This window comes from Hippocampus guttulatus, chromosome 2, assembly GCF_054856545.1.
Source record: "Hippocampus guttulatus isolate MCC_2025c chromosome 2, RoL_Hgut_1.0, whole genome shotgun sequence".
Taxonomy (NCBI): Eukaryota; Metazoa; Chordata; class Actinopteri; order Syngnathiformes; family Syngnathidae; genus Hippocampus; species Hippocampus guttulatus.
This window is the reverse complement of record NC_141262.1, coordinates 21,988,563-22,015,668: the sequence shown is the minus strand read 5'-3', so window position 1 is coordinate 22,015,668 and position 27,106 is coordinate 21,988,563. Positions and strand designations below refer to the sequence as shown.

Below are 27,106 nucleotides of genomic sequence, written 5' to 3'. Positions count from 1 at the left end.
GCTCGCGCCTCTGCCGCGGCTCTTCATTATTGCGCCCTGTGCTCCACAAACAGGTTCTTGTCACCAATCACTCCGATGTGGGCGATTTGATCCTAAATGGAGAAAATGATTACCGATTTTTGCATCACTTTCACGCTTGCAAGCCAGTCAAAAGTGGATGCAAAATGTGCCGCTCGCCTGCTTGATTGGCCTCACGCGGGTGACTTGAGCATGTGCGAGCTGATAGGCTAGCTTGAAGCAGACAAGAGCAAATATTGTCCAGAGCTGCCTACCAAATGAGTGAGGAAATATGAATATGAGACAAAAGTTTGTTCCAGGTTCTAAATGCATACATACTCTATTGGGTTGAGGTCCTTTGAATGACTTGGCCAACCAAGACCTTCCATTTTTCCTCTTGATGAAGTCCTTTGTTGTGTTGGCAAGTGTGTTTGGGATCATAAGATGAAGCTTCTTCCACTTAGTTTGGATGACATTTTCTGTCGATTGCCTGTCAAAATGGTTTTGTGGACTTCGGAATTCACTCTGCTGCTGCCGTCATTAATTTATATCATCAATAAAGACATTGTTCTCAACTGTAGTCATCACGTTGTTGGAAAGTCTCGATCCACTTTTATTGAAAGTGAGCAAACGAAAGATTTCTTTTGTTTAAAAAAAAGCCGCTGAGAGTGCGCAATGTGTCACATTTTTTAAGCGCCGTTTCCAACAAATTTGGTCAGTCCACCAAAATATTTCAGATGGGATTTCCAATTAAGCATCGACTAGCCTTTCCATTTCTTCTTTTAAGTCCAACTTGTATCGGTGCTTCAAATTGACACATATCCAATATATGCAAATGTGATGTTTACCTAAATTGTTTGTTGCTTCTTTGTTTAGCTGCCTTTTTCTGGGATTTTGCATTTCGACTCTTCTATCGAAGCTTCTACCTCCTCGTGGGTCTCTTTTTTTTTTCTTTTTTTTGAGGATTCCCCCCTCCTCCGCCGGCGCCATCTCGCACTGTCAGTGTCGGATCTGGCGCAAGGCGCATCTGTCTCCGAGCGTCATTTGCTCCCTCCATCTGCCCGCGCCTCGACTTTGGCTCAGGGCTCAGACGTACACTCACCTGTTTCTTGCCATCCGTGTTTTCCTCAATTAAGTCAGACGACTTTGATGCTTCTTTGCGGCAGTCTGACCCGAAACGATGCTCGGCAGCAGCGGGGCGAGCACATTTTTATTCTGTGTATTCACTTGCTGGAATACAATCATGGGTGATTGCGGCTTTGAAGGGATCTGAAATCCTCGCAAATTGGATACTTTTGCTAATCAATGTTTTTTTTTTTAATGTGCGACTTGGAGATAATAATAATAATAATAATAGATTTTATTTATAAGCGCCTTTCAAGACACCCAAGGACACTTTACAATAACAAATAACACAAAACAATACGGGTTGAGCAGCGGCAGCCAAAACGCGCCAGCGTTCACTCAACCCGAAAGTCAGAAAGAAACAAGGGAGGGAGAGGGGGAGAAAGTTTACTATATATTCGAGATGTGAGCAAATGCAGCTCTGACATGCCGAGTCAAAAGCAATCCAAAGATGGGTATGGCGACTGAGATGCAAGTCCCTAATTGCTATTTAGTGCTACCTTAATTTACGAGTGCTGAAATGAACAGTTTTTACAATTATAATTTTTGGTGGGGTTTGTGTTGTGAGCCATGCATCACCACCTAGCCAGTGAAGTGTGAGGAGATAAAAATGGAGCAATGAAACTTCAGTAAAACCTCAGCAAAAGTAAACCAGCCGTTCCGTGAATAGCCGAACTCTCAGAGTAGTGGCCCCCACAAAAGCTTGAGAGTATTATTGCCTATCAATGCCCCAGTAGGTGACAAAGTGTAATGGGAATTTGACATCTAACAGTGCTAAAATGTATCTTATAACTGTTTGTACCATTGTGAATGCTGACCATGTTATTTGCAGCGAAGCAAAGTTGCTTGCCCAGGCGCCCGACTTCATCTTGTTATCTGAAAGAGTCGCTGTCCAAAGTGCTAATTGTGCCGCACCGTCTGCACTTTAACCCCTCCCAAGAAGAGTATAAGAAGGGCCCGCACCCCACGGCTCCGGGGAGGCTCCATGACAGATCTGGGAATGGTGCTCCTCCATAATTTTTTGTAGCTGAAATAAATCTCATCTTTTTACTTTTGTTGTCTTGGTTTCCCTGGACGAGACAATTTGGCACCCCAGATGGGACCTCAAGTAGTTGCGGACGAGAATTGGACTGCGCAACCTTCTTCACAACCCCCGTCAAAGAATTCTTTCCTTGTACTACTTTCGTTGAAATGGAACTTCTCACCTCATTTCAACATCGTTTTATGACATCAGGATTGATTGCTTTGGCCTGAGCAGAAAAACAATTATTGTTTGGTTTTTCAGGGAACAAAATAGGGTTAAAAAATTTTTTTATGAAGAGGGATTCTTCCCTGGACACCCACAAGATTGAGCGAGACAGACATAACAGAAAGACTGCTGCTGTAGGCCACAACTCGCATTCGCATGCCCCTTGTAGTCCATTGTGCAATTAGTCCAGGATGTACAATCATGACCCTTTTTCTTGACATTCTCTGTCATGTTTTATTATGTTTCTCATTTTGGACATTTCTGTTGTAAAAAAAAAAAAAAAACACTACAAAATAATCGGTCCATAGGTCTCGAGCGTAGGTGCAAATTGACAACGTGAGTCCAGTTTTATTTGGTGGCATCTCCTTTGGCGAAGACGTGGGCCACAGAAGAGCACTGAACTTGGAAGGAAGACCTTCTCCCTGGCGGCAAGAACTCAAATCACCGCGTTCCCTTGTCGCCGTGACGATCAGGCGAGCATGCTGACTGGAGCGAATAAGAAAAGGTCAAGTGAAGGGGGCAGCGAACAGGCCCGACCTGGACAGAAATCTTGTTGGGGTGTTGCGGGGATTAACCGCATTAAAAGGAGCTTTTCCCTTCCCTGTTGGATCGATCACTTTTGGACCGGCAGACGGGGCGGCTCTTGCGCTTGCGCGTGAGCGCGCGCGTGCCCAAGTGTGCGTGAAAGTGACTTAGTGCGCTACTTGGCTCCTGCGGCTATTTCATTCTCTTTCTGTCAATATCGTTAAATCGTTTTGCTTCTGTTCGGGCAAAAAAAATCATTATTGTGCTAAAAGACTCCAATGCCCCGCGTTGTGAGCTGTGCGTGTGAGAGGGAGGGAGAAGAGAGAACAGGGAGAGAGGGAGAGAGTGATTATCCGCCATTGTATCGTGCTTATTGCTTTGGAGGACAAGCTCACTTTGATCCGAGCTTACTTCAGCACCCCATAAAACATGTTGTTGATGCCACAATCCAAATTAGCAACTGCGACGATGCGTTTGCAACCTATCGCGGCGAGCTAATGCTGCATTAAAAACAGCGATTGCATCAGCGATCAATGGTGCTTGAAGGCAGGCAGTGCCTGGAAAAAAAACGACAACAGCAAAAAAAACCCCCAACAAACCACTGTAATACATGCCGACTTGACAACCAAGGCCGCTCGCTCTGTTGCATGCCGTTTGGATCAACAGGATTTCATTTTGAGCTTTTACAAACACCCGACAGCTTGCCCGAGCCAGAGAAGTCGAAGTCGATGAGAAGAAGCGGCACGCGGATCGCCTGGCCATCGGACGTTGCGGATGAATGCGTGACAGGAGGAGCAGGTGCGCTCATTTGAGGACTTTGAGATGAATTGTTGGATACGCTTTCATCAGTCTGGCGGTGCACGACACTTGCTGGTGTATGCAACTGTTGTTCAGTTTATGTTGAAGAAGGGACTTGGTGGAAGAAAATGCTTGAAACATTCGATAAACGGTGAAGAGAAATTGGGATTTCAGTCCATTTCGGGGGCCCTTCTTTCTTTTCTTGCCCCAATTGAGGTCACCGTCCTCAACTAGAACCACACGGACGGTTTCAGGTTCAAGTCTTTGACGGTTCGCAACGTTCCGTCCTCCTCCATGACCTGCTCTATTGTTGAGCTTGCTCAGTGTCATTCAGAATTCCTCTGCCTTTGTGCTTTTTCTGACAATCTGAGAGGTGAGGGAGCTCATCTCCTGCAGGAACCCAATTCTGGCTCTGGTATGCCGACACATCAAAAGGATGGTTTGGTCTAACTTGCACTTGATGCTCGTGGATCATTGTTGCGGGTGTTGCCTTTGCGCCTGGCTTTGGGGCCCCGCTTGCGCAGCCTCCGGATCAAACAATGGATAGGGAAGGATTCAGCTTTTCCTTCGTGGGGCGAAAAAGGAAATGGAGAATCTCGTGGCGGCATCAGGAGCAGGAGTCGGTGGCTACTTGCAAGTGTTGTCATCTTGTATCTGTGTGTCTGATTTTTATTCATTTTTTCTTCCCATAAACAGCGCTGAAATGCATCAGCGACCGGGGCTCTCCTTGCCCACATGGGAGGGCATCACTCTCCCGTCCGTCATTACTTGGCCTCACTAGAGGGGCATATCAGTCGCCCGCTTCAAGACTGCATCAAGTAGCTTGATACTGAAACGATGCCGTTGCAAAAACCTCCAACTCTCTGCAGCAGTGGAGTTATGTTGATCATCATTTGCATCACTAGGAAAGTTGAAATTGCGCTCCCTGAAATGCTGCTGAGGCGCATTTGGGTGAAGTCTGCTAAAGTGTACCCGCCCATTTTGAGCTGCGTATCTGACTGGTGAGCTTTTCAGGCCGAGTTTTACCTATCCATCAAGTTCGTGTGGGAATTGAACATCCCTGGCGTATCTCTCAGGTGGTGTCAAGCTTCCGAGTCTGGACAAGCCGCTCTCTCAGACAGAACGCTTTGGGCCTCGGAAGCCGTCAAAAATGGTTTTCTCTTGACATGACCAGAGTTTCACTCGAGATTACTCACAGATAAACTAGGCCAGTCGCTTCTGGTCAAGGATTGACCCGGGTGGCGCTTTCATCGCAACCCACAGATAGCGCCATGTATCGTCATTTGTCACCTACTCACACGGGCTTGTGATCTGAGCGGTCTTGAGCGGACAAACGAGATGAGAACGACTGGTGTTTGGGTTGGAGTGGAAATAGATGATTTTTGCACCATTTTATTATTTTTAATCCACTCAGCGTGCAGACAGTCGCCACAAAGACTCGCCGAACGAGATGAAACCCCCGCGCTGGATTACATGAGCAAAACACCCGTAATCTTTATCTCTGTCAGTATTTTATCTGGCGTCCAATCGGAACGTGTAGCGGGAAAACCAATTACGTTCACGCAACTTTGACCTTGACAGAAATCCCGAGGAGTCCCCTTTTTCGCGGAATGATGTTTCCAATCTCAGGGGGGGATTGCCCAAGAGCCATGCGTGAGTCAGAGTTGTCAAAAGATTTCCATACCGAGCTTCCGTTCTTATTTCCATCCTGGAGCCGCGAGACTGAGTCACAACACACCAGGAGGCTTTTTGTTCGGTGTTTGCTCACTTCTCGTTTTTACGGAGTCAACTAGAAAGTCTTAATGTGGATGGTGGCAAAGCATTTTCCAAAAGTCTCCACAAAAATATTTGGACTTGCGTGACGTTTCAACTCAGTCAGGTTGGCCGTCGGCTTTTTTTTTTTTTTTTTGGGTGACAAACCGTTGCTATTAATGTTTTAAACCACCCGGTCTTAGTCTGCTGTTGTTTTCAGGCTGGTGGATGCGAATGATGTTCAGCCTCGATGCCGGTCGGTCTCTTACCGGCTGAATAGAATTGTCTCATTCGATCCTCTGTAAAGAGGAGCAAGCCTTTTCTTTAAAAACAAACAAACCCACGCCTTGAGCATTGTTTTGATGCTTCATCTGTGCAATGAAGTCCTTGATTTTTTTCCAACATTCCAGCGGGAATCTGAAGTAGTTTCAGGCTCGTGGATAGCCCAGGCATGATGGGAAAGCTTTTGTTGTGGCATTCTTTTGTGATGAATGAGCCCATCGGCGTCTGGAGACGCGTTCCTTTGCATCATCAGCGTGTGAATCCTCTTTAGAACATCACAAGAGCCCCCAAAACAGAGATGGCAGCCTCCTTATAGAATGAATCAGATGTTGAGGTTGTTTAATGTGAGTGGCTATTGATCGCTTGGGTGGAAGCCATGTGTTGATAGGATTATGCTATGCTTGACACTATTTACACTACAAGTCGTCGTGCCGCCCTCATGCGCGGGTGATTTTTGTCAGTGCAGACCTTTGCCATTTTGAAACAAAAAACAAGACATGATTTGAACTTGAACCAAATCAGTCGGGCTCCTTTTCCACTTGTGAAAATTCCAATCACAATGCTGTCTGAGTTTTGCCACTGGTCAGTCACACTCCAAATGATCTTCAGTTTGAATCTCTCCTCACCAAATGAATCGTTTCTCTCAGGTATATTAAAGGTTCGGCGTCTGACCACACTTATGGAGTGAACTATGAAATTTTTCATTTAGTCAATTTGTCTTCAGACATGGCTTCTCTCGACAGGCTGAAACGCCGCTCAATGCGCTGAGTGGAGCCATTAGATCTCGTCAAATAATGTTGGGCCATTTTCACAAGACGGCTTTTGTTTTGCTTCAGTCGACCCTTTTAGCTTATGCGACTTGTCTTTTGGGCTCTGACGAAGGATGACAAGGATTTTATGCAAAGGCTTCTTCACTTCAAACTACCGCCAGGCGCATCCCTAAATTGAACACGGGTCCACACCATCTACTTTGTTCTAATAATCATATTCATGATATATTTTGCTCGTCCTTTGCTCAAATGCCTTCATATGTATTCAGCACACTTCATAATAATGTTGGAAATCATTCATGATTGATTCGCCCATTCCGAACGCACGCTTCTGAGAATCATAACGAGTGTGTGTCCATCTGTGTGTGCGCAACCTCCACCCTGCCCTCCAATCTAATTTTAGAATCACTCTGTATGAGTCGTAACTCACTCCCAACATTTTTTTTTCCCGGCAACTTGTCTCACAGACTTTACCCTGAGCCAGAAAAATGAAAACTGTGCAGTAAATCTATTCCTAGTACGCAAAGGAAACTCAAGCCATACTGATTCTCGGGCATTAAATAGATGGCAACTGGACCACTGTGGTTGTCTTCAACGTAGCGCCTCTCATCAGAGGGCTTCATCCATTCATCTGTTGGCTCATTTGCAATACCAGTTCGGCATTAGTGGTAGCGCTCTAGAGTGCTTTAGGTCGCATTTGGCTGGCAGGACTTTTTGTGTTAACCTCGGATGCCCTGAAAGCCACTCTTACACATGGTGTGATGTTCCGCAGGGTTCACTTTTGGGACCCCTGCTGTTTATTTATTTTTTTGCTTCCCCTGGGTTCAAACATAAGAAAGCATGGTACTTCCTTTCACTGCTATGCGGGTGAGAGTCGGATGGATTATTTTCTGTTATTCTCTCCCTAGGTAGAAGAAAAAAAAATTGCGCCCCCCCACCATAATTCTGCCACAACTATAAATTGTATCATTTGTCTAAAAATTGCCATACGTACACCTCTGTATAACATCCTTATTAACATTAAAGAAAACAAAAATATATACTGTACATCTGATAAATAAAGCCTCACACAGTTTCATGATGCCCCTCTGGAACCATGCTCGATGTCATAGATCACAGATTGTGTCTTTTTCAAAAAATGAACATGATACCCCATTGCTACTTGCAAGATTTTACTGCCGCTGGAAAGTCCACACAAGAAAAATGTCATTGGGGAAAAGTGTCTATTCAACTGCTTTGTTTTTCACTTGAATTAGATTTCTTCCTCATCTTAACAAGTGGTGAGAGCGGCACCCTGTACTAAAAAAAAAATCTTTTCACAAAGTAATCCAACCTTTCAATCGGAAATAGGCAAGACTTGTCAAGTCTTGTGCTTCAAGTCAAACTCAGGTAGAGTCTTCCAGAAATGTCTGTGCAGCCATGTCCTAAAAATAGGTAACACAAGTCTGACTGAAGACAAATCACGCGACTACAGGGAGTGCCGCAATGTTACAATAGCACTTTTTCAAAATGTTTTTCTCAATGAATTGGATATAAAAGTGAAGGACGGTCTGTTTTACCAATGGGATTGTTCAAGCGACCATTATGGGATTAAGGGAAGCTTGGAGCTTTATTCCTCCAATAATCCTGCTTTTGGGTGCATGCGAAAGGATTCTGATGCTAGTTGGCTGAATGTTTGCTAGCCTGTAAAGCACGTGTGCGGTGCGCTTATGTTTTAATAGAACTAAATAATTGGAATTACATGGCATAAGTATCGTTTTGTTTAAATTGTATGACGTACTATCACGACGGTCACACAGTGACGACTGAGCGAACTAAATTTCCCGCAGCACTGACTGAACAAGCAATGTAATGTGATCGTCTGCAGCCAGCGATGGCCAAGCTGGTGCGTCATAACTAATCGACATCTTGAGTCGGGTGTGTCTCAACCTCCATGGCAGAGGCTCCGTCGAACCCCTGAGACCGATTTTCCCGAAACCCTAGGGTTCAATCGAACCCAGGTTAGGAACCACTGCGATAGCGGAAGACATCATTGCCGTTATTGAGGCGAGAAGAAGCCCCTCATCGCCCGTGTCGGTATTCCCTTTGACTAATTATGTTTGTTCCTCACATTGCATACTCTATTACATCTGCTTGCCCCGATTAAAATTTAAAGAATATGCATGTCCGATCAGAATTCAATCTTCTCTCTGTGGAGTAATGCAAACATATCCAGTTAATGCTCTCTTGCAGAAACTGGTGAGAGGGAAAAAATAGATGAGCACACAGAATGGCTATTTAGAAGGGCACTTCTTGAACTGGGACTCTTGGACAATCATTCAGGTGGCCTGGGATTTTGCTAAAGCGAATGCTTTCTTGGTTCAACATCAGTAAACAAGTCCAGCAAAAATGTCAAAACCTTGATGTGCTCAAAAATACATTTTTTAAACCGACGTCAAAAATATGTTGAGGGACACATTAAGCCAGCTGTGATTAAAATTTGCTGTTGAACAGTGTAATGAATGTGGCGAATGGGTGTGTGGGTGGGCGGGGGTCTCTTCACAGGGACGAGCCCACTTGGGGACCCCAGAAAGTCTTTCCATTTTTCCGCTGATCATGTGTGTGCGCGTGCGCGTAGAAATGGAAGTTTTGGTAGTGTTGAGATCTGCGTGTTTCCGAATCGGTTTCCAATCCATTTCCAATGATGAGTGGGTGTGTTGATCGTATTTTGCTTGCCCTTGAAGCTGACGTGCTGTCCCTAATAAAGCGACCTTTTGACACGCATTGGGAATCAAGCCTGTTTCGTTATGCGCAGTCTGTCAGCTCCTCTGCGCGTGTTGGTGAGATGAGATCTGACTGCCGCTTTTCATTTCTTCTGCGCCCCCCCCCACCCCACCCCGCAGTATAGCGCGGCAAGAGCTTTTAGCACACGCAGGCGCTGGCTGCTTGCAACGCGGCGAGAGCTGGTCGCTCGCTCTCCTTATTTTCATGCTTTCGGAACTTTCCACGCGGCGCATTTTGACGCCTTCACATGAGCAGATGAGCGGCATCCCCAGTGGACTGGATGCGCGAGAGGGTCTATTGTCACCGCCCCCTCCTTTTTTCTTTTTTTTTTTTAATCAGCTTGCTGCTGCAGGACTGCTTTGCACAGAGGCAGCTGAGTCCTGAGCCAGAAGCCAACCGAGAGCACCACGGGACGGGCACCTTGCTCTGCCGTCACCCTCCTATGGGAAGCGGCAAGTTGCGTCAGGATAAGCGACTACACGTCAAAGGGACGACGTGGAGCGACCGGAGGAGGACGAAGACGACCTGGCAGGTGAAAGGCATCCAGCTGGCTTTTCTCACATCTCTCTCTCTCTCTCTCATTTTTTGTCTTGCTATGGACGCTATTTGAAGCAGATTTGGATGGATGGAACTTTGGAAGATTTGTGCAAGTCTGTGTGTGCGCACGCCACGTGTATTTGTGAGGGCTAGATGAATGGGTGCACCTTTTCGTGACCGGGGTGGGGGTGGGTGAGTCGGAGGGCGCGGCCGTCCCCGCTCTCTTTGCGTGATTGGGCGGGACTGTTGGCGCGCAAATGTCTGCAGCAAAAGTGCCTTTCGAATAGCACAAAGTGCCTTGTTAACACCTGTCGACGAGGCGCTCATCGCGTCCTCCTGGATGAGCGAGGCCGTTGCTGCTCCTCAGGCGTCCCTAATGAAGTGGCGACACAGCCACCCGCGTTTGTGCGCAGCGCAGGTAGAACGCCGGGGTACCTAATGAAGTGGCCGTCGTGTGTCGATATTTCAGGCTGTGACGTGAGTCATCTGGCGGCTCTCCAGGAAGCCAATAAGAAGCGGTGAGATTTAAAGGCCCCTTCGGGTACGTCCTCAGAATTGAAATTGTTCCTCGAGTCTCATTTGAATGCGCGCCGGAGCCTCGCTCGTTGTCTTTGTCTCGCTCTTCACTTGCCGCCCGGCCACTTCGGAGAGAAACAGTTGGCGCTTCATATTTCTCTGGCTCGTCTCCACTCAGTTCACGGCTTGCTTGTGTGACCTTCTCGCTGTCGCATATGCTTTTCATTCACTCTAAGTTGACAAGCTGTGTGCGCGCTCCTCCGAAATCGACACCACATGCTTTTTCTCAGTGCTTATAGCGGCACGCACACATCCAACTGCATGTTTTTTTTCCCCTTAACCGACACGGGGAAATCCATCAGAGGTGGAATATCATCACTGAAGAGGGGATCCTGTAGGGCGCTCGTGACAGACTTCATCAATCACAAATGACCCCAAAAAAAAATCTGTCTTAGGCTGCTAGTCTTCTCTTGGATGATGTGTTCATTCAGAGCTGCTGATTTCAGTGAGTTTATTTCAAAGAACTCCTCCAACATGTGGAATTTGAAGGTGGTGCAGTTCAACATTATTCTGCCAGTGTCAGGGAATTCCTTCCGGGAGGCAAAAGCCATTTTCTGCCATGAGAGTAACGATGGGGATGAAAGGGCAGACAAACGTCTTCTCTCCTGGGCTATGCATTAAAGCTTAGTTCGGGGCTCACGTTTTCTGCTTTCCGGCGACTGCTCAAATAAATTTCCCAAAGGTGAAATGCGTCCAGGAGGGTGATGTCATTTAACTCATTCAGTACCAGCCAATTCTAGACCAAGTCTGAAAAGACGTTTAAAAACGTCTTTGGGAGTGAATGAGTTAATAACCTGACGGCTAAGAATGTTGTATTTCTGACTCTGCCACAGTCGTCGTTGGATAGCCCCAGGAACACAGCCGCTAACACACTAGCTTAGCCTAAAGCTTTACAGGTTACACATGTCGCTTTTGAGTTGTTGCGGTGTCGACGAATCTTGAAGTCACTTAACCATGAGAATTATTCTTCCGAGACCTTCGCTCCTTCGCCGCTGAGATCAAATGCTTACCGTTAAGCGTCATGGAATTTGTATTAGCATCTGAGCTATTGTTACGGCCATTTTAAAAGCCTCGAGTCATGTAAGGTTTTGGCGTACGGCCTTGGAGGAGTTTTCCCTTGAAGGAGCTTTGCTATCTTGTTTCATTGATTTATTTTGTCTTGTGGCTAAATCTTATCTGATCTTTCACTTTAGGAAGGCATCTTGGGATTTACAATTGGGACTTTGTTCAAGCAAAAGACATCCGTGCATCCCCTGTCCACGACTCTCCCGCAAGCCGAAATGAGTCTTGTGTTCCGTCATACTTTTCCTCTCATCTTAAGCCTTTCATCGTCTTCTAACACCGAGCGCCATTCACAGAAAGCCATCCTTGCAAGCGCTTACGAAAGAAAAGGACAGACGGGCCTGAGGTCCACTCGCGGAGACCTAGAGTGTCGTTCACGTTCAAGGAAACGAGGTGCTAAAGTGGACTCTTGAACGTTAAACGCGAGTGCACAATCGGGGCTCGTATCGGCAGGCTTGTGGGATACGAGCGTATTTGAAAGACATTGTTGGACAAGTAGCGTTCGATGTACTTAATTGGGCTTTCGTGTATTGTTGTAACACAAAATGAAGCGTAGTTGTCGAGTGGAAAGGAAACGCATGTTTTCCACCTTGTCACTCATCTAAGTGCCTTGCGAATTTAGCACGCCGGGGTCAAAAGTGAAAGTCAAGGACGACATTAAATATGATGAAATATTGTGTAGCCGAAGGACGATTACATACAGGCCAGGTAAAGAGTGCAACAGATGATGGCTGGAAAGGGCCGAGTGCCCTTATTTCCATCAAATGCTGGAAGCAGATGTAGGTTAGCTTGATTGCTGCAGTCACAGATGCTGTGAAGTCGAGCTCGAGCTCAAATGTGTGCCTTTCAGGGGGACGTGGCAGAGAAAGCAGCCTCACCTGTCACTGGTGCCCGCGTAAAAGTGAATGAATGAACGTGACACATCCAATCTGGTCAAGCTTGGGACTTGCAAAAAGGGCCCACTCGTGGATGATGCCAGAGGGCGGCCATCTTACGTTGCCACTGTGACTGACTTCTGCTATTTTTGTCACTGAAAACACTTGTCACTGTCTTGTTGTTGTTTTTTAAGCATAATATCAGAGCATATTATCTCCGTATCGTGAATTGTGACTGTCAAAGGTTAGGTTTATTCCCCGATTGGATTTGCTTTTATTGTTCATGATGCTGAAGATGTAATGCGGACGAGTCTTTGAGTCGCATTCAGAGAATTATCTTGATACGGCAACATTAATAATTGCATTCATACTGATGAAATGGGCTTTTTGAACTTGTCCCAGACTTATTGCTACAACTGTACGCCGCACATTGTGGCTTTATTTTTTTTGGTCCAGACACAGAAAATAACGTGAAAAACGCCAGCGAATATTCAAGCTGACCGAGTGGCTTCACTTTAGTCCGTTCATATATAAGTCGGTGGTCTGCACGCTTTGATAGGAACGACATCGTTTTGTTCATTTATTGTTTTCTTGTGCCATTTTCAGCTTTGATGCATACGTCCACTTGAAGGAAGATTCATCCACAACCGAAAGTGCGTTGATTGCAGTGGCGCCTTATCCGAGCGTACCCCAAGTCATAGCTCGTGAAATCATGTCAATCGCAGCAGGGCCTCGGCTGCACCCGGCGATAGCAAAAATAAATAAATAACATAAATAAACAAAGCTTTTGCCAAAATCTTCTCCCTGTGGTCCTTTTTGGGCCAGATGGTGCGGGAAGTCTTTCCGATAATCAATTCAACACCTGATTTAGATTTTGTTTCCGTACCGCTCTCGTATCAGAACTGATGATTGAGGGATGTTTTGTTTGTTTGTTTGACATGCTGACACGTCTGCGTGTCGCATGGTTGTGACGGGTGGCGCCTTCACACTAACAAGCGTTCTTGCGGGGGGTTTTTTTGTTTGTTAGTTTTTTTTGCTTTGGGTCCCACTGGATGAAAAGCATCCTTGCGTCTCACCCGCCAGCGCATTGCCGAGGCTTCCTTTCATGATTTGCCCAGATTAGTCGACATGCCCGCGTTCTCAGCCTGTTGCACAGTTTCAATGATGCGACGTGACAACAAAACGGGAAAGTAAGAGTGCTTGGAAGATGAACAGCAATTAAATCATACAGGCGATCAAAATAAGCCTTTGTGTAAAAAGAAGTTGGCCACCCTCGTCTTTCCACATTGGCCCATTGAATTGCAAGGGCCTGTCTCGGGCTTCCCGGATTTTGTGTGACCAAGCTAGCGTCTGATTTCTTTCTTTCCCATCGCATTGGTGAGATTGCCTCGTGCCCCCCCCCCCTTAACCACCCTCCTTTTCCCCCGTAGCAAGCAACCGTCCCCCGCCTGCCTTCCACCTTCTTATTTCCCGCTCTGCTGCTCAATATTCTCGTCGCCTCTTTACCGTCCGTGGGCCTCCCCTCTTGCCGCGCTCATAGTGACTGCGGCGCGCCGCTTTTCCTCTTCTGAAGGCCTCGGGGATTCGTCTGTTCCGCCGACGCCGCCCGACAGTTTGACACACGGGCGAGCGTTTGAGCTCGCGTACGCGCCGCCGAGTATTCGCCGCTCACTCACTGGCTCGCTCTTCCGTTTGTCAGTTTCCTTGGCCCGCTTCCTTTTGCCGTACGTTCGCGGTGGAATTCTCTCCATGCAAGAAAAGCTCAGTGTATCCGATTTTGGGAGGTCCTTTTATTTGCTTTTGTTTTATCGACCGCACGTTTGCACAAGTTCGACATAAAATAAATCATGATCTGCTCAGCTGAGGCTTTTTTGTTTCCTAAACTTTGCTTCGGTCTTTGTTTTTGCCCCTCGGGTGGACTTGTGACGAACCTCCATGCGCTCCATCGATATCAGACGAGTTTTTGCTCTTGCTTTTCAGACACCTGGTGAAGACTCGTGTGTGTGTGTGTGTGTGTGTGTGTCACATTGTGAAAGTACAAAACCAGAGAGAATATTCCAGTGGAGTGTTTGCTAGACGAAAACGATTGTGCTCTGACGAGCTTCCTGAGTCATACACGGAGGCGGCAAGAGTGGCCAAAAATTGTGCTCAAGTAAGAGTTGTGTTGTTTTATGTAACACCTGTCTCATCCAAGCTAAGGTATTAACACACTCGTTAATGGTGTGGTCGTACTATGAGGGGGTATTTTTGCTCCTAAATCAATCAACTTGGCAAACTTGAGACGCACTGAAAGAAAAATGCTGATTCTATTGAACAAGTGAAGTCGATTGTGACATGAGCCATTTTGGTGTTTTCGATGCTGATTTTTCGGTCCTGGCTTGGCAAAACTCTTGTGCGCCAAAAAGCACCGCGGCAGACATGGGTGCCACGATCTTATCCGTCATCTCCTGCAGTGCAGATTGTCAATCACAAATCCAAGCGGCAGCTGTTAGATTTGTGAAGCCTGTGGAGGCGGAAGTTCGACCGGTCACTGTAGAAGTTTGGGTGAGCCGACAACCAGGTTGATTGGGGGGGGGGGGGGGGGTGTATGACCGTGTAGCAGTGGTCTCAATTGAAGCGACGCTACAATAGAATATCATATATGCTCGATCAGATTGGGACAAGTGCGTGTATGTGCGTGTGTGTGTACCAGGGAGGACATTGAAAAGACGGAAGATGGAGGGTGCTACAGTTTTATGATTCTAGCGGGTGGACGGTTCCAACACGAGCATATATGGGCTAAGATGGTAAAAACAACAACAACAAAATTCCCTCTGAACCACATCATCAGCAAAATGTATTGAAATGTTCCTCCTTTATGCAACATTTTTGCTGACAGTGGTTTTATATTGATTCATGTCAACCTGCTGTGTGCTACAATCCGTTTGATGTCCTACTGAATGCTGCGAATGATAAAATCTCGAATCTTACATTACCAGCTGCACTGTTAAAAAAAAAGTCTTACATTTTTTTATTATTTTTGGGTGTAAAACAGTAATTTAAGTGGGAACAATTTCAAAATATAAATTGACATGTATGGTAATAATAAAAAGAAAAGCAAGTTGGCGCCAAAACAAATTGCAGAGATGTTTTTACTTATCTTTCATTTACCCGACAATGCAAGGGAGAATTAATTCTGTAAACTCTTTATTTCTTTGTGGAAACTGCGTGAAAGTCAATTTTCATTATAGCCAAACGTAAAATACTCTGAGTCGACCGACTTAAAATTTTATCAAAATTGGCTGCCTTGAAATTTGTAGTTTGGGGGGTTTTTTTTGTTTTTTTTGTTTTTTTTTGGAGAGCCAACCGTGTGTGCTCGTTCCATTGAGTGCTGTGAAAAAGATAGTAACTAAAGGCTAGTGGTGACCCAAGACATTATATTTTATATCTCCCAAATGAGTGAGGATGTGGATAGGTTGAAGATTAGAGCTGTGGCTTTATTTTTATTTATTATTTTTACTGTGTCGTTTGTTGTGTCACAAGGGGAAAAAAAGCCCCAGTGCACTTGATTCATTGCTGCTCGTGTTTAAGAGCAGCGGGGGGCGGGGGGTGGGGGTGGGGGTGTGTGTTCATACTTCCACTTACTGTGTCAGATGTTTTACCGTATGCACAATCAATTTCTGAATTTGTGATGGCCCTCGCATGATGCGTTTATCAAATTGTCCTCGTTTGTCCCCCCTTTAAGCACGCGTATCATTTGGATGCTATGCGTGCCTAAAGTCCTGGAAGGACTAGCAAAGAAATAAACTTTTAATGAAAAGGTTTACCGGAGCGTCATTTGTTGTGAGAGGTAGAGCAAATCAATCGATGGAGCCAAAATGAAGGAAAGCAATAAATAAATAAATAAAAAGCCACGGCCGAAGGCAAAAAGAAAAAAAAATCCGCAAAAGTGGATGATGAGAAATGAAAATGAAAGCTTGAAAAGTGGACGCAGGTCAGAAGGTTTTTCCTCACAGGCGAGATTTGGCTTGTAAGCAGGCGTTTGCTGCCTGTAGCGAGCGCAGGAGCAGACTCGGGTGATTAGCAACAGGAAAGCTTTATGTCGCTCTGGTACAAAACGGTCGACAGGAGGGACTTCAATCAAGATTTACTGATGTGAAATAGCCACACGCTCGCCTCTCTCCGGGTGCGATTAACATTTTCCTGACGGCAGGCTCACAACATCGGATAAGAAACGACGGTGTGATTCTCGCTTTTTTTTTTTATTATCTCCACTCCCTCGTGCGCCCGGCGCATGCGATTTGGTGACTGTAAGTCGATCAAGCGGGAAGGATTCCGTCATTGGCTTTGAACAGACTGCAAATGTGCTGATTATTTGCAGCGCTGGCTAAGAAAGGTGTTGAATATTTCTTCCCCATTATCACCGTTGGCGACGTTGATTTTGTCTCAAGTCGGCTGGCAACTTTGGGTCATGCTAGGCCGCTTCGCATAAAAGCCTGTTAGCCGGCCTCTCGTTCCCTGTGACCAAATGGAAGGTTGAGTCCCGTTTTCAAGGACACGATCGGCTCAGACCAATCCCGCCATCTCACCCGCCCGCAACCTTGATGCGTCCTCATACCGATTCGCTGCATTTCAGCCTCCTGCTTGGCCCTCGGACGCCGCACTCCAAACACCGAGTGGCGCTTAATCCACGAAAGCCAAACTCCTCACTCTGCCATAACCGTGAATAAACATCAGCGAGAAACCCAAGACTTGGGCTGATTGATCGTGACGGAATGTGCAATCCGAAGTGCTCACCTTGGGAGGAGGGCGGCGGATGGCGCGAAGGGGGAGGGAAAAAGAGGCGGCGGCAGCACCGCCTTTTGATGAATGGAAAGAGATAAGCCTTTGAAAATAATTAGCCCGAGCAACCCGGCTGCTTCGCCTTGAATGCATCCGCCGCATCAATATGTGGCAAGTTCCTCTGCCTGTTTATTGACTCGACGAGAATGACAAATGATGACAGGAAAAGAGACATCATCATGGGGGACAGGGGGGACCAATTTGACCCTTGCTTGGGCTTTGCGTTGGCCTATCTCCTGGGACCCCTCCCAGTTGGGGTCCTCAGGCCAGTTAACCTTAGTACCCCGAAATCCTGAAAGCATTACAATGTTGTATTATTTGGAAACAATTCCGCACGGTGACTATAAATCCATACACGGTGTGGTATTTTGTCGAGATAAAACACCCTCCTCTTATGAAAATGAAGTATGTATTTTTCCGAGATACGTGTCATTTTGATGAGATTAAAGTGAATGTTTAATGAGCGACGAAAGACATTTTTAAAAAAAGTGGTTTATTCTCATTATATCACAGGTGTCAAACTCATAGCCCGGGGGCCAGATCTGGCCCGCCACATCATTTTATGTGGCCCCCGAAAGCAAATCAAAGCAACTTCGTGATGCTTGCTCAAATCTCGACCAACATTTAAAATTCTTTTTGGGAATAAATAGATATTGTAAGCATTTATTGTTACCAAACCCCTCATTACAGTAACTTAATCAATAGTTGAATCTAGTTATTCTTGACTTCTTGATATGGTTTCAATCATAACGGCCCTCTAAGGGAAACGGGAACTAAAATGTGGCCCACGTCAAAAATGAGTTTGCATTATAAGATACCTTTTATTCTGGAAATTATGCATTTGTTCTTGCGGACGAGTAAAAAAAGACTTCATTCAATACTCCTTTTCTTCATAGACAAAAAGCTAGCTAGCTTCCTAGGCACATTTCAGTTGATCGTCGAAGAGGAGCGGTCGCATACTAAAAGGCTCCTGTGTTGATTGTGGTGTGGATGTGACCTTGAATTTCAACTTTTGATCCAAATCAGATTCAACTGAAAGTCAGCTTGACATTTGTTGTGTTCGAGGAGGTCGTCGTCACCATCTTACAAGGACTTTGGACCTTCTTTTGATTCATCCGAGGGGAGCGATTGAGTCATTTGAAGCCATCCAGTCTTTTTTGACTTGACAGTTGACAAATGTTGAGGCCTTGGCGAAGGTCTGGTGTTGATTTAAAAAATAAGCTCCCGGCTCTGATGAGAGGAAGGAAAGGAGGCTTCGCTCACTTTGGGCTTTTCTGTCGGTGGGCAAGATTCATGTAGAAAAGGTTTCATGAGACTTCCGAAAATCACCAGGGATTTGACGCCCACCCAGAAGAAATGCGAACGACTAAGACGACTTTGGCTGTCGACTCCTCCTTGTCACTGCTAGCTGTTGCTATCGTTGGAAGCGACAAACGTCGCCCATCAATTTGCATTCTGGAGAGAGCTTCACATTTAAACACCGATGTGCTTTTGTGTCGTCATTAAGAGTTATCATAAAGTATACAACACCCCAGACTGCTCCCTGCGTGTTGTTTGATGGTTTACAATTTACAGTAACATCAGTGCTAATTATGATTAGCATGTCTGCCCATTCCTCTATGATGGCATTTAGCTAGCGGATGTGCGTTGTCTAATGTTAAGAAACGGATACTCTTCAATGTACAGTATATCGATTGTCAAAGTCCACGAAAAACGTCTAATCACGTGAACTAATCAAAAGATTTACACTTAGCAGTTTACCGGCATTGGCAATGAAAAGACGAAGTTGCCCACCGCTATGGTGCACCGTTGTTACGGCCCAGTGCTTGGGTACCACTGTCTCCTAACTTATCACTTATGACTGGGCTTTCATCCACCATTCTTCAAGTTTTCCCAATATTAGTTGGTTGAGATGTCGAGCGTTAAAATATTCAATGAGTTTGCCTGAAGGCTTGAATAATAAACAACCAAAGAGTTTGCCCGGAGGCTTAAATAATAAAGCAATACATATTTTGGTGCCTGAAGGAGTTTGTGCAGTACTGTACTACATAGATCTATAAAATTAAGAGCACACTTTAAGAATGTAAATTATTTGGTCTTAAATTGTCCTAAAGTGGAGCAGCCCGCTGGTCGACTTTTTGCGCGTCAGCCTCACAGCGCAGAGGTGCAGGGTTCAATTCCGGCTCCGGCCTCCCAGTGTAGAGTTTGCATCTTCTCCCCGTGCCTGCGTGGGTTTTCCCCGGGTACTCCGGTTTCCTCCCACTTTCCAAAAACACGAATGGCAGGCGAATGGAACACTCTTAATTGTCCCAAGGTGTGAGCGTGAGTGCGGATGGTTGTTTATCTCTGTGAACCCTGCGATTGGCTGGCAACCGGTTCAGGGTGTCCCTCGCCTTCTACCCGAAGACGGCTGGGATAGGCTCCAGCACGCCTTGCGACCCTTGGGAGGATAAAGCAGATCAGAAAATGGATGGATGTTCTAAAGTGTTGTAGTGGCTGCTGAGTAAGAATGGACTGCCGCGGGAGCCGTTCAGACAATTCTTTACAGCAGTTAATGAATCAGTCCTGTGTTCATCCATCACGGTCTGGTTTGGTGCCGGGACAAAATCCGATACAACGGACCGTTAAGACGGCCGGAAAAAAACCCCACTGGCACTACTCATGCTCGAAGACTTGCACCCTATAAAGAACCAAGTCAAGGACAGGCGTGATTCTTTGAGACCCTCCACACCCAGGTCACCACCTCTTCCACTCCTTCCATTAGGTGGCCGCGTTCCAGCTCTGCACACTGAAACCAGGCGGCAAACCGTTTCTCAAACATTTGGGAGGATGATGATCAAAAGTGGGATTCTTCTTGTTTTCTTTTTTAGCCTTGCCGCCCTCACCCAGTGCAGGTGGAGTGTAAGAGCGACTGTAAAGTTTTCCTCTTCTAAGGCTGACTCGTCCTTGACAGCGCTGACGTTCCACTTGTGTGGCCTCCAATTAGTCTGAGAGTGTCGCTTAGCGTGGGACGTTGGGCAGAATTTATCCATCCGCCTGTCACAGCGTGCTACTTGTTATTGGGGAAACGAGGAGAGGAAGTCTTAAGTGTTGGCGCTCGGCTATTTAGTATGGATGGTGTGCCGCCTGTACGCTTATGCTCGGTTTCTATTTTCAAAGACGCCGAGCAGCTTGAAAATGACGTTGGCCCGCTGGCCAATTGATTAGGTACAATCTAATGAGGGCTGTCTGGCATTGTTTGTGTCACGAACGCATGTCTCTCAAACGGTGGATTGCGGTCTCCTCATTGTGCATGCTGTGTGTATTTTTCTGCGCACCACACAGCGCCTGCAATGTGGAGGCCGGGACACACGCAAACTCCAACCTGATAGCTGCCGTCTTAAGCGCCGTCCATCCGGCCGCATTGAATGAGTCGGCTGTCACGCATGGAGAGGGACGGCATCGGCGATCATTGAAGCGAGGGCGCAGGGGAGGCAGAGTGCAGACCTACCATTGCTTGGTGGTGGTGGTGGTGGGGGGGACCCTCGTAGGTCTCTGGCTCACGTTTTTATCCACGTCAACCCCGGGAGGGTTTGGGTCTGTTGTTTGGGATGGGAATGCATTTAATCCTCTTTTCATTTCATTTTATGGCTGGGGGGTGTGGGGGGGGGGGGTGCATTGGGTGTTGTGGCTAAAATCAGTAGCACATTTGGGCCCTGGCATGAAACACCCCCCTGTCCCGCCTCCTCCAATATGCACGGTGTTCCTAAATTCTCGACTCAAGAAAAATTGAACTGCATTGGATTCACAAATATCTTAAATATGATTCCGGACATTTGTGATGTTGCAAGAACGTGTAATGTGCGAGTGAATGTGGCGTACGTTGACACATTTCAAGCTGCTCTCAAATAAGAAGTCAAATGTTCCAAAGTAACTCAGATTTGGGGGGATTGAAATAGCTTTTGATTTCAGCAAGTACAACTTCCCGATGATGCAAATTCGACAAATGACTATTTGCTCTCCTTGACAACCGATGAAATCTCTTTCGGCGTTGCTGTGTGGAATTATTTGGAGCAGTGCATTTGAACAAAAAACGCTTTCCTCTTTAAAAAAAAAAAAGTAAAAATCAGAGGAGGGAAAAAAAACAATTTGCCTAATTTGCAACACGGTGTAAAAACTGTACGAGTGAATATTTCGATTGGGTTTTACTCTATCATGGTTTTCACTTCTTGCAGAGGTGCTCTTGAATATAACCTCTGCCTGCGTTGTTGACGATGATGATGATGATGATGATGATGAATGTCATAGCTAGGGAGCGATTCCCAACACAAGCCAGGTCGCAACCTGACACATTGCATACAGTGCTGTCACAGGCTCCATTTCCAAACATATAAATTCCATTTTTGGCTGGAGAATGACCCCCAGAACTGACTTTTCATCTGATGGAGTGTGGCAGCTCTGAAGTGGCTTTTTGGTGTCTCTCGTCAAGTGCAGGATGTGAGAACAATTCCAGGGAGACGCGTACGCTTTTAGTTCATCTGCACCCTGTGTCGTACGGACTGTAAATACATTCCACACAGCCACCAATAGCTTGCCTGTTTCTGGTCCCTGAACTGATAAGCCCTTTTCACACTGCACTTAGCACAGCGCACTGTGCAATTGACCAACCCGTTTATCATGTATGTGCTTTCGAGCTCGACCGAAAATGGATTTTGGGCCCCGATACTGATATTGGGGGCAAAAAATTAAATAAAATTCTGACTGGTGCAGCAGACAAAATGGAAAGCGTGCACATGCTTGTCAAAAATGGCTGACGGTGTTTTTAGAATGTGGAAATCTAAGGCGGCGGGCAAAATGCAAACGACCATCTTTTTCACTTTGCCGTTCTTCAGCCAAGGATGCTGACTTTGATGATTCTCCCTCAAATAATCGTGACGGTGTAATTTTCTCTCTGTGTAACCTGCAGCGGCATCTGCCTGTGATCACGTTTGCCATAATTGCTGTTTATGCCATTTTGGGCCGTCGTCTTGCGTCGTCCTTTCATCTCTGCCTCGACTCCTCGCGCACCCGCAGGAAAACATCTTGCAAGGAGAACCGTTTGTCAGTGATAATGCTTTTATAAATACTGTATAAGTTCATCATTCTTGCGGGAAGATGTTGCCGTACCCAGCAGAGGGCACTATCGAGTCAGGCCCTACTTGCTTGTGCCAAAATGGGCTGTTATAGAACTACATTAACAGTGACAGGTAAAAGTATGTTGGTTGCTTTTTTTGTGTTGGTTGCTTTTTATTTATTTATTTATTTATTTATTTGAGTCACTAATTGACAGATGCAATGCAAAGTGGTTAGCGCTGGACTTAACGGACCAGAGAGCACCAAAACATTCCAGCTTCAGTCGTCATCCTCATCGGTCCCGAATCTGTACACTGGGCCGACGCCAGCAGGTGTTTTAGCAGTTGGCGCTGGTTGTCAGGACAGAAGAGGTTTCAAATGCACTGACGCCATCTCGATACGATGATGATAAAGATTGCCCGGCGTACACGGGAGTGATCTGCTGAGCGTCAAGTCATTGGAGACCGTCCACTCAGCAGATCATTTTCAGTGAGTTATAACTAACTTTTTTCCGTGCATGCACGCTACTTGAAGACACAAATGCAAGGGGCTGTTCACATCGCATCCTCTGTTCACCACTTAGGTGTGTGTGTGATGGGTCAATGTGTGATCAGGTTCGACTTGATTATGTGATGTGAACGACTTCTGATTGAAAGTGCCGACAAAAATGAGGGAATAATGCCAGAAGTCACGTTATTTGCTCAGCATCTTCATTTTGCCGTCATGAAATTAGACGAGGTAACGCCTGGCCACATATCAGGGAATTTATCCTTGAAGACGGGGATTGGCAACTTAAATGCTGGCCGGCGCTACAGTTGTTCATCAGTGCTACTGGAGGAGTTGCATAGGAACACGTAGTTCCTAACCAGATGGATGACAAAAAAATGTAAATGTGGACAAAATGCATGCATGCGTGTAAAAATGTGCCCTGAATAAATTTCATATTTCATAATTCATTTCTCAATGCATGTATAGAAGATCCATTACTCTTCTAGCTTCTCAGGGCTCTCTTGAGTAAAAATTAGCTTTCAAGGACGGCACAAAACTATTGAACAAACTTTTTTTTCATCAACTCACAGAATTGTGAATGCTGTTTGTTGTGCATATGATTCCAAAAGTATAAGACATGTCTTCCATCTAGCGGTGATTGGTGATATTACATCTTAAAAATACAGACAACTCCTACATATTCTGCATTTGACACCCAAGGATTTGCATTTTTTTCCTCCCCTGGATAGAACGTACTGGTACAGTTTCTGCCAAATGTTGAAAAAAAACAAAACCCTTTTTTTTTTTTACTCGTAAATGTGCAAAAGATGTTACGTGGAATTATGGAAAATGCTAAATTTTTAGCATTTAGCCTACAAGTACGTTGGAACATACTCGCAGCTATATTTGAGGGAATTTGCTAGTCCAAATATTTTTACTCCAAATCTGCAGCTCCACGCTTCCGCAGATTTCATGTCCGCCACTTTGTTGGAGTCTTCCCACATAAGAGATGACTTATCGACAGGCTGTCAAGTTCATACATGCAGCCCGGTTAGAAGCCTGCAGAAAATCATTCCTGCGAAAGCGCTAACTCTGATGGCAAAGTGAGAATAGAAATCAAGTGAACAAAACGTTCTTATATGTCATTTTGAATAAGAAAACCATTGAAAAATTCATTTTTTCCACTTTTCCGGAGCTTCCAAAGTCTCTGATGTCTCATCCAGCATAAGGTACTGCAAATGTGTTGGAAGCTTTTCAAGCTTGCTTTGTGCCTATTGCCGCTTGTTGACTTGGACTGCAGCAGCACTGCGGAGAACTTGTCTGTAGTCTGGCTTTTCTTTCATTCTGCACCTTGGCTTTTATCGGCTCGCCGGTGGGCTCCGTTCAGCCTGTCTTCGCAGTTGTCTGCGTTCGAGCGTGTGCCGCTGGTGGTCGATTGCATGTGACAGACACTATCATTGGCTGTGGCCATGCGGACGTGCACAATCACACATGAATGCAGCAGTGTGGGGGTTTTTTCATCTCCTGTTTTTCTCCCTCTCAAGGAAGCAATTACACGGGTCATCCTGAATTTTAATGGGGAAATAATGGTGTCGGTGGGAGATAAAGACAATGAGGTGCGGGTGGAGGGCTTGGAATGGCTGCAGCAGCAGTGAAGAGCGGCGAATAACAATCAGCAAGCAGAGTGAGGAATAACACACATGGAAGCCGCCTGCCAAGCCGATATGTGGGTGCGGGCGGGCGTGCGTCCTGCTCGTTGACGAGATGTCACTTTCCGGATCTTTCCCTTTGCACTTGTTATTGCCGTAAAAAAAAACAAAAAAAGAACCCAAAAATGTAGCTTGATGTCCTCTTCATGTCACACGAGTAGTCCACGAGAGGTGCAATGTGGAAGAGTGCTGCATGCAATTCCTGTTTTGTTTTTTCTAAACTGCATGTTCCCCATGGCAACAGTCCTGTTGGAGGGGGGGGTTAGTACTGTGTAGTGGAGTCAGCTGTGAATCTTGAGCTGGCATTCAGGCTTCCTTAATTGTCTGAACCCCGTTCATGAATGTCATCGTAATCGGTGAGCACAAAGGTGCGTCTTTGCATCTTGCTGCAGGTGACATGATATGATGCAAATGTTAAGCATGTCACAAGCAAACACAATTCGAGTGCTCGGTCCGTTTTCCTTTCATGTTCGACTTGCTATCCTTGAAGTAATCCAGCGCGATTCACACCATTTTTGACATTTTGGTCCGTGTTGCATCACAACCTTATCATGTCGTCTCTCTTTGCGTAGTTCAACCAGGCTGTCTTCTGTGAAGGCTTGTCGATGTCTGAAATGTTTTGGAAAAGGCATCAAAAGGGTGTGGCGGCGACAAACGAGGAGCGAATGAGCATCCGCCTTGACACACGTAGCCCCTGCCAATGGACTGACTCATTTCTACGTAGCTGGACGGTGCCGTCCGTGCACCTCAATTGTATTTGTGGTGAAAAGTTGATGTGCACTCATCGTGAGCAAGAATGTCCAAATGCCGTGTTTCAGGAATTTTTGGAACAATTGTTTCCCTCGGGTGCCTTGCTCAAGAGGACCTTGCCAGTGCTCAGGATGCAGAACGGCACCAGTCCAAATTTTCTCGGGAATCTTGAAATGATGCTTCCTAGAACCCCGACTCCTAACCTAAAAGCAAATTGTGTCTTGTCATTAAAAAGAGGACAAACTTTCATTTGGGGAATGTCCCACCCATAAATTCAACATACCAATGATTCTTCCCGACTTTAGCTTTGGCCCATTGACTCTGTGTTTGGCTTCCAGTGGGCTTCTTTCTTGTCTAATGCAAAAAAAAAAAAAAAAAAAGATTCTGGTCATGCATTGTTTTTTTTAAAGCAGTAATTAAACTTGGTAGTTGCTTTCAAATCAGGTCACTGAAGTGGTTGAAAAAAAGTTTCTGTTTCGCATCAATTGGCAACACCGACTGGCCTTTTGTTATCAAGCAGCGTGCAAAATGTTAATTGAATTGGTTCCTTTCTATGAATCACCGGCTGAATAGCGATACAAAATGAAATCGTTGCCATGGCATTTAGGGGCACGCATTGTTGTTCTGCTTCAGTGATGTTTCTGGTAGTTGCCTGGAAAAAGTTGCATGTAGGGTTCCCCGGACCCCAGAAATTAGATTGATTTTAGAGGGAATCTGAAGAGATTTTGGAGGAGGGGTACACTACAACTTACCTATTTGTGTAGCCTGCACTACTTGTAAAATCAGAAACAATGGGGAAAATAAAGTGCGCGGGGCTTCCCATGGCATCTTAAATGTGCTTGTAAGATCGATGAGAACCAACCCGTCCATCCACGTACGCGTCTTTACCCAAGCCGTGGAGCTTTTGCGCCGACTACTCGCTCACTGACGTTCTTGTCATGGGAGATGTGATGTTGCGGCTCCACGTGATGACTCATATTGAAGAGGAGAGAGGTCGTGTCTTTCATGTTAATTAGCTTCCTTTAGCCTCTAGGTGGGTCTGGAGGTGCTTTCCGCCCCTCCTCATGCTCCGGGTCCGCCTCCTCCTCCTCCATCCTTGTCCATCTTCCCTTCCACCAGCCACAAATGCCTGAAGGTCAATCAGCTTCTTGTGTGCTGGCAGTTAACCTCTAGTTTATGGCTGGAATGCGTTCCACACTCGCTCGCAATTGGTTTGCCATATAGAGACTGTAGAAAACAATATCCGGTCGGTTTGTAGTTGAACTTCTCCCAAACACATTTCAACTTATTCGACGACACTCTTGAAAGTACAGTATTCCTCTGCACCTTTGTTTCGCGGGCACATTTCCCCAAATAAGCGGCAAAGTAAAAATATGCTTGCTTCAACCTGCTTAGCATTCTCAGTAGTGTAGGCTACTGTCAAATTCACGCCTCAAACAAAAGATAAAAAAACAAATGTTCAATAGAATCGTATTATGTCGCGCCACAGTCCGCTAGCTTAATGCTAACATACGCTGGGAAACAGCGTAGAAAGGCTAATAGAAACCGGAATGGATATTACGCTAACCATAGACCTTCTAACAAGTGCTACTTGAACACAACGAAGTGGCAAAACCGAGTATACTGCAATACCAACAGGTATCAAAGCGTTCCTCCGATGTGCGAGCAACAAATATAGATGCTAATCCATCCTAGCGTCATGCTAAAGGCTGCTAGCAGGCCCAGCATTCTAGACAAACGACAAAAGCAATGACAATCACTCGAAATTCTGCTCGCCTATTATGCCCGCCTTGACCCGTCCGCCCTCGCTTCGAGCGCCTCGAGGCTTTGTTGGCTCCATTTGGATTGATTTTTCTCACCGGCTTGCTTGGCTCGCTTCCTTTTGAGTTAGACGGATTTCCCTTTCAGCGCAAGTTTGTGTTATTTGATGAAAGG

General features: G+C 45.8%; 1 protein-coding gene across 2 annotated transcripts in view; it reads left to right on the top strand.

Moving 5' to 3' along the window:
* Positions 1 to 27,106, top strand: part of htr2cl1 (5-hydroxytryptamine (serotonin) receptor 2C, G protein-coupled-like 1) — a 53,301-nt gene that overhangs the window by 8,258 nt on the left and 17,937 nt on the right. For both annotated transcript variants that reach the window (XM_086101938.1, XM_086101928.1), the window contains one exon: positions 9,601 to 9,793. The gene's annotated coding sequence lies outside the window, so the exon portion shown is untranslated. The remainder of the gene's footprint in view (positions 1 to 9,600; positions 9,794 to 27,106) is intronic.